Here is a 7,456-nt window from a genome sequence, read left to right on the forward strand (position 1 = left end):
AGTGAAGGGCGGTGGTCACTTTTAAAGCCATTGGTAATGCGTGGCCACCAGGTCCAGCAGGTCTTCTTCTAGGGGGCTGCGGATGTCTGCCACCACCTGACACGACAACTTCAGCCTCTGGCAGCACGGCTCTTCCAAGAGGTCAAGGAAGCTGAGCCTCTGCCTGTACACCCTGTTACACAGGTAGTGCCTCCTGCGGGCTCGACCTCTCTGCTGCTCCCCTCTGAGCTGACCAGCTGCAGGTCGCTCCACAGCAGGATATTGCTGCTGCTGATGGTCATCGTACTCCTCATCAGAGGTCCAATCTAAGGTAGCTATGGCGGCACACATCCTGACCTTGAGTGTCAATACCTCCAAAGTGCAGAAATTAGCCTCTCACCACAAGTAGTCACAACAAACCCTTTTCTAGTGGGAGGTAAGAAAGCAACTGTGAGCACGGAGTATTTATTTCTATATTTGCCTGACTTTTAATGAGTCCCATGAATTGCTGTTCTCTTCGCGCCTTGGTTTCAATGGCGCATTTCAGGAAGCCCGGGAAACCCATGCATATGCTGTTAAATTTAAATGCCGGTTGAAATATCGCTCCAATTCAGTGATTTACACATTGAAGTTACCAACCTGGCTCTCTGGCGGGGGTTATGTACACGCAGCCAAACGCGCCAGAGTTAAACCTGGAATCGGCGCAGGCTTCTGGACGCGCTGACATTTTCACTGACTTTAAACCCTCCCCCACCTAAATTCACGAGCTCTTCAATGTTAAATTCTCCCCAAAATGTCTCTTTCCGTATTCATAATGCCTTTTCCCTCTATTCTGGTGTACTCTTTTGATGCACTCTTAAACAATAATCTGTAACGAATAAAACTTTAAATAAAACTTAACAACTTAAATTAAAATTGTGTTGGCCGGGGTGATGATACACTCCAGTCCCCGCAGCACCCACCGGTCACGGAAGGCCTCAAGTGTGCCGGCGGACACCGCGTGCTTCATCTCCAGGGCCACCTGGGTGCGAACGTGGCTGCGGAAGAGAAGCAGGCAATTGGGCCCAACAACCCCCTTGACCTCTATTCTGGTGTAATGCCAGATCTGGCCACAGTCAGAAAATTTCTGTGACAGAAATCACAGTTATAAGTCAAACCTGCCACTTTCCCCAGCAGCAGAAAAGCAGGATGGTGTGTCACCACTGGCTACTGTGCCTCCTATCAGATATTTTCAGAGCAATGCTGAGAAAGGCCTGGGAACAACATGCTTCTCTATCCTTATCAGCTTGGTAAAGAGATTAATGGGAAACAAATCAGCACCCTGGGGTCTCATGCAATTAATCAGGTGATGCAACAAGGAAGGACATAGCGTAGATGTTTTTCCCACACATTAGCAATTGTTTAACATTTTCTAATTTAATACCTGCGTAGTCTGATCAGTGACAGCTACGTTTTGGCTATCTAGTTGTAAAATTTACTTTTGAAAGTTAATATTAATAGGCCATTTTGCAAGAGAACAGCCAGTAGTCTGTCTGGATAAGACCATATCTAAATGTTCTAAGTGGTCAAACGGTTTCACCTTGAACCCCTGGTATAGTTTCTTTTGCTACTTTATTTTCTCACCCTTTTTTTTTAAGGATTTCCTGTGTTACACAACGTTCACAGGCCAAGAGCGCCGATTCCCTCCTGTCTTCCATTTTGCAACTAGGTGAGGGAATGGACTCTATTTTAATCCCCAACTACTTGAAGTTCTGGCAAACAAAACACAGATGAGGTAGAAATTCGTCGGCGTCCGGTTTCGGGTGTGAAACATAGAAAATAGGAGCAGGAGTAGGCCATTCGGCCCTTCGAGCCTACTCCGCCATTCAATATGATCGTGGCTGATCCTCTATGCAGTTGTGCCCAAACTGGGAAGCCTAAGGCCTGCCCGAAATTGGGCCTTGGGCCTCCTTTATATTAATTGGGTGAGCTGCTGACACCTGTCACGCCTCCAAAGGCAGCTCGCCCGTTTGGATAAAATGAATATCGGGCAACTTACCTCGCCAGCAACAGCCCAAAGGTAAATCCTAGGAAGAGGCGTGGAGTGGCAGTGGGGGAGGGGCCAATTGGGATACTGTGGAGTCGGGGGGAGCACTCCTATTCCTCCTGGCTCCACAGTAACATTTAAAAAAATACGTTTAAAAGCAAAATTGTACCTGTTGATGCCAGCAGCTGCTTCGGCCACAGCGACCGCTGCAGAATCTGGAGCAGAGCAGGCCCGGCTCCTGCTTCCCTCATCGGAAATCAATTTCCCAGAGGGGTCCTAAAACAGGTGATAGGCCCTCATTAACATGTGCAAGGTGCTTAATGCCAGATTTAGTTGGCCACCTGGGACACGTAAAAAATGGGCCCGACGAATTTAGCAGTGGCCCGAATGCTCGAGTAGATCGGCCGTTCCACTACCAAATTTATCATTGCACGTTTTACATCTGAAAAACTGTTGCAATGCCTGTCACTTTTCAACCCAGTGAATCCTAATTTTGTCACAATGACATTACAGAGTTCTTCATTAACTCGAGACATTGCTTGGTCCTGAAAAGATTTTCAGTAAAAAAAACAACTTTGTGTGTCCATTATAAAACACTGAGGATCTTTACAAGCCGACTACCAGGTCAGAAAGACTCCACCATCCCCCAATAATCTGCTTTAAAAATATCGGTGGTTCTGTACAATAATGGTTATTTAATGATACTATTAGAGGTCCACAACAGCAGTTGTACCCTTACAAGAGTCATATTATTACTGCATCAAAACCAATTTGTGAAAGGTAGGTTCCCTTGGGGAAGATTTCCTTTGTGTATTATATGTCGGAAAATCTTAAAAATCCTTATTTATTCATTAATTTATGATTGTGCTGCACATTATAACACATGGTGAAGATTTCCTGTGTGCATTAAGAGTTGTTTGTCACTTTCTTGTGATTCCCATGCCACACACTATCTGCAGCTGAGAGCATGTGCAGTTTGTTCTAAGGCATTCACCAACATCAGTCTGTAGCCAGTCACCAGCAGCATTCCAGGATAACTTTCCGTCTGATTCTCTCATTTCCTTCCTATCGGGAAACACCTGGCTTTACTCAGTGCATCGCCACAGAAACACTGCTGAGACCAGCAACAGAACATCTCAGGAACATGTCGCACCACTCTCATTGGCCATGAGTTGTTGCTCCAACATACTGTGCCACCTTACCACCCTCGAAAGAACCGATTCTAAAGATTAAAGAGTACGTTATTTTATTTTGTAAATTTTGTGTATTCATCAAGGTGATGGATGTCAGTGCTGGGGAGCAGAACGCTTTGCATTTCAGGCACCTAGACCCAGATATTCGATTGGTCCTGAAAATGGGCATGCAGGAGGGGTGGCACACGCTCCACGTGCCTGTTCATGTGGTCCGAAGTGCCACGTTAAATTTGTGCTGGGACCTCATTAAATCGACTGAGGTGTGCAGCCAGCTCTACCAGCACTAATCATTGGCTGCACGCCTGGTTTTTGTTGGGTGCTGGGTGGGTGGGGGGGGGGGGGGAAGAGAAATTGGGCGCCTCTGACACCATGTAAAGACAGCCAACATCCATCTCTTAACGGGTGCAGGCAACAGGGAAACTTCGGAAATTGAAGAAAATGGCTGGAAGTGGTCCAGACAGGGCACCCAGGTTCTCTGATGTCATGTTGGAGGCCTTGGTCCAGGTGGTGAACAGAAGGAGGGAGATCTTTCTCCCCCCCCAGATGGCAAAAAGCCCTTCAGGCAGCACCTCTGCCACCAGAGAGAAGAGGTCGCTGAGGAGGTCAATGCCAGGAGCTTAGCTCCCAGGACATGGCTGCAATGCCCAAAGAAGTCCAATAACCTTGCCAGAGTAGTCAAGGTAAGAATACTGGTCTCTTATTCTCTGCTCAGACCTGCACCACCTCCAGCCTTACTACTCAAAATACTCCCTCCCCTGCTTCCCTCCACGCTCTTAAAAATCACTGCATCACACTTTACTCCACCTTTTCCTCTTCATATTCATACACTCACCACAATATTAACTCTCACTTCCCCACTCCTCACATCTTACACGCTGTATACCAACTATAAAATGATGTCAAGCACATTCTCTAAACACCTCACAAGACCCTCACCAACACATTCCATTCTTTTTTGCAGTAGAAGGTCACGCACAACTTAAGACAAGAGGCTGCCACTGGACGAGGCGGAGGCTGTCTGCACATCCTCTCCCCTGTAGAAGGAAACGTGCTGGCCATCACGGGCAGGGGGAGAGTCATGCTCGTGGAGACGTCACCCAGTGTTTCTTCACACCTTATACTCTTTTGCCCTTCTTAATTCTACGTCACCTTACACACTCTGCATGACAAACTGCAGCTGCTTTCACCAGCCACTTCTTCCTCTGCTGTGCTTTCACACTAAAAGCTAACCCATGTCCCTCTCTTTAATTTCAAGTGCTGAAAATGTGGAGATACCTCAGCCATTTCAGGAACATAAGAATTAGGAGCAGGTGTAGGCCATATGGCTCTTTGAGCCTGCTCCGCCATTCAATAAGATCATGGCTGATCTTCGATTTCAACTCCATTTTCCCACCCAATCTCTGGATTCGCTTGATTCCCCTAGAGTCTAAAAATCTATATCTCAGCCTTGAATATACTCAACAATTCAGCATCCAAGGAAGAAGAGGCCAGCCTTCCTGAGAATGCACCGTCACTCGATCCGACCCTAGAAAGCACCAGCTCAAAGACTTGTACCACACGTACTTTAGAGGCTAGGCTAGAGGAGGGATCTTTGGGTGGTGACTCATCCGGCATAAGTGTGCAGGAGTTAGGACAGGGGGGATAGGACGCCACAGGGACCAGCTCGTTGCAGGACGTGATCACATACTAGCTCTACTGCAAAGGACTCACATGCAGACTTCGAATGCCAAGCGTGGTGAAGAGGGCTGATGGGCATATAACAAATGCTAGGTGCACTGGGCAGACTGCCAGCAAGCAGTTCACAGCGGCCCAGAGCATGGAGGAGTCTATCTCCAACTTGTGTCAAGGCTTCACACAGAACTTGGAGACCATTCTGCCTAATATGGATCAAGTGGTCCACTCCATGAACATAACAGTGGCGCCTACCATAATGGAGCCCGTTCTGACAGCTTCCATGACACCTCACACTGCTGCTATGGAAGCTCAGACAGCTACCATCTTGGCTCTGGGGGCCAATATTGACAGGGGCTTCCACAGTGTCACATCACTCCTGCACTGCATTCTCATGCAGAGACATAGCAGTGCTGAAGCACAGTCCCAGGAGGGTGGCCTTGGCTCCAGGGAAGAGGCACCTGCTGTCCTCGCTCACATTTTTTATATTTTGGAAGGGGACTGAAGACATGAGACACACCATCTACCTTTCAGTTTCTTCAGTATGCTAGTTCCAGTACCTTAGGTGTACAAATTCTACCTCCATTTCTAACTTCCATGTCATGCAACTGTCATGTCATACATCACCCACATCACTTGAAAGGACTCATATCCCTGCAAGCCGCTCACATGAAACTCATGTTGAATTTGATACTTGTTGACATTCCCAGATTCTCTCTTCTTGCCTCAAGCCATCTCAACATGATGGAAAGCAGCCTGTTATAAAGGTCTTTCTCATACATTGCACTGTTTCTGAAACCAGTGTGACTTTTGAAACAGCTACTTTTTCTACTGGTTTGAAAATATGTAAAAAAAAAAAAAAATTGCTCACTGTAACTAACTTTTGGGGGAAAAAACATAATGCCACATTTGAAAAGAATCATTTTTTCCCCCAAGATTTTGAAAGTTATTGAAATCACAACCTATCCTCAAGTGACTGGTACAGGGCCCACATTCAAGTTACACAAACTGCAGGATGGTCTTTGGAATACTGTGAAAATGCTAATAAATAAAAAACATACTTGATATTCAAAGAGGAAAAAAACATTTCTTACATTACAAAACAAACAGACTCATTAGAGGATTGGGAGTTTATTTGGCTACTCAAAGGGGATATTCTTTAACATATGGTTGGTGGAAAGGTAAATAATGGTTACTGCAAAGGAAACAGTTTGGAAATGGCAATCTGTCCTTCCACAGAGATAGGATAGAAGTACCATTCAGGTGGGGAAACTGCAGGCCGCTTTTGATGCATTTCATATAATAACAAGGTTTATTGAAAGCAAATATATCTTTGAGGAAATCTTCTGCAGAATGGCAGATGTTAATATCTTTTATTGGCAGCTCTTAAACTGTCATCAGGGTAAAATAACAATATTTTGCATCGGAGACCGAGACTTTTGCTAATAAAAAAACCCTTGAAAGCCCCCCTCGTCTCCATAGCAACCAAACTCTCCAGTTCAAGGCAGAACACCATTTCTCGGCAGCCTGCCGTTTTAGTCACAAGAAAAATGTCAAGGATCAACAAAAAGGTTACAAATAATTACTTTAAAAATACTAGAGTAAAGAATATCGTAATTAAAATACAAATGGCACTTTTGTTTAAAAATCGGTAGAAATTGTAATCACTTTTTTTTTTGGGGGGGGGGGGGGGGGCTCATAATGCCCAAATAAAGTGTGTATTCCTTAACTACAAATAAGACATAATGAAAACGTTTCACAATACTTTGAACAAAAACTTTTTACAAACCCCGAAGACGTTTCCTCCAAGGAGTGAAACTTCAGAAACAAATAGGACGTGATGTGCCTAAGATATTAGTTTTTATGAACTTAAAGGCTGCGTCTCATAGTCACACTGAACGGATTTATTGCTTGATTATTCTACTAAAATAAATGAATTACTACTCTGTAAGCCGCAATCACAACCACTGCACTGTTACCTCCAACTCACAATATGCTTACAGTGTGATACAAAGCTCATTGGCAACCCTCTTCAGCAAAGTCACAATTTGCAACCTTCAACGCCAGTGGCTGAGTAAGATTAAATGCAGCTTACCTTCCACTTCCACACAGAGCAGAGCCAGGGCGGTTGCAGGCAGACAGGTCAATGGGGGCGTCACTCTCCTCAACTTTAACTTACTAAGGAGAAATAAATAAAATCGGTGCCTTCAGAGGAGTCCAGCTATCAAAATAAACGCCAAGCTGCCGGGAGCCGATGGAGCAATGACTTGGGGGGGAGGGTGGTGCAGGACAGTGCCGCCCAGTGTGTGGCGGACAGTGTCCGGAGCACCTCATCGCCACCGACACACCCACTGCTCTCCAGCCCCGCCTCCTCACCCTGCTCAGCCATTCAACGTGAGCATCTAAACCCACATTTAACAAGTTTAAAATGACGCTCTGGACACCTTCTGTGTTATTTCTTTATATTATATTCAGGAAGGGAAAAAAGGACAGACTAGTTAACTATAGGTCATTTGGTCTAAAATTAGTTTTGGGCAAATTCTTAAGAGTCCAAAATTTCACATTAAGTTAGTGAGCATTTAGAAAT

General features: G+C 45.4%; 1 protein-coding gene across 2 annotated transcripts in view; it reads right to left on the minus strand.

Moving 5' to 3' along the window:
- Nucleotides 1–7,205, minus strand: part of ripor1 (RHO family interacting cell polarization regulator 1) — a 342,398-nt gene extending 335,193 nt beyond the window's left edge. The window contains exon 1 of one of the 2 annotated variants that reach the window (XM_085991336.1): nucleotides 6,965–7,205. The gene's annotated coding sequence lies outside the window, so the exon portion shown is untranslated. The remainder of the gene's footprint in view (nucleotides 1–6,964) is intronic. The other variant, XM_085991342.1, reaches the window with a different exon arrangement.
- Between the last annotated feature and the right edge of the window lie 251 nt (nucleotides 7,206–7,456).

This window comes from Somniosus microcephalus, chromosome 6 (genome assembly GCF_052327205.1).
Source record: "Somniosus microcephalus isolate GS21.2 chromosome 6, FLI_Smic_1.0, whole genome shotgun sequence".
Classification (NCBI taxonomy): domain Eukaryota; kingdom Metazoa; phylum Chordata; class Chondrichthyes; order Squaliformes; family Somniosidae; genus Somniosus; species Somniosus microcephalus.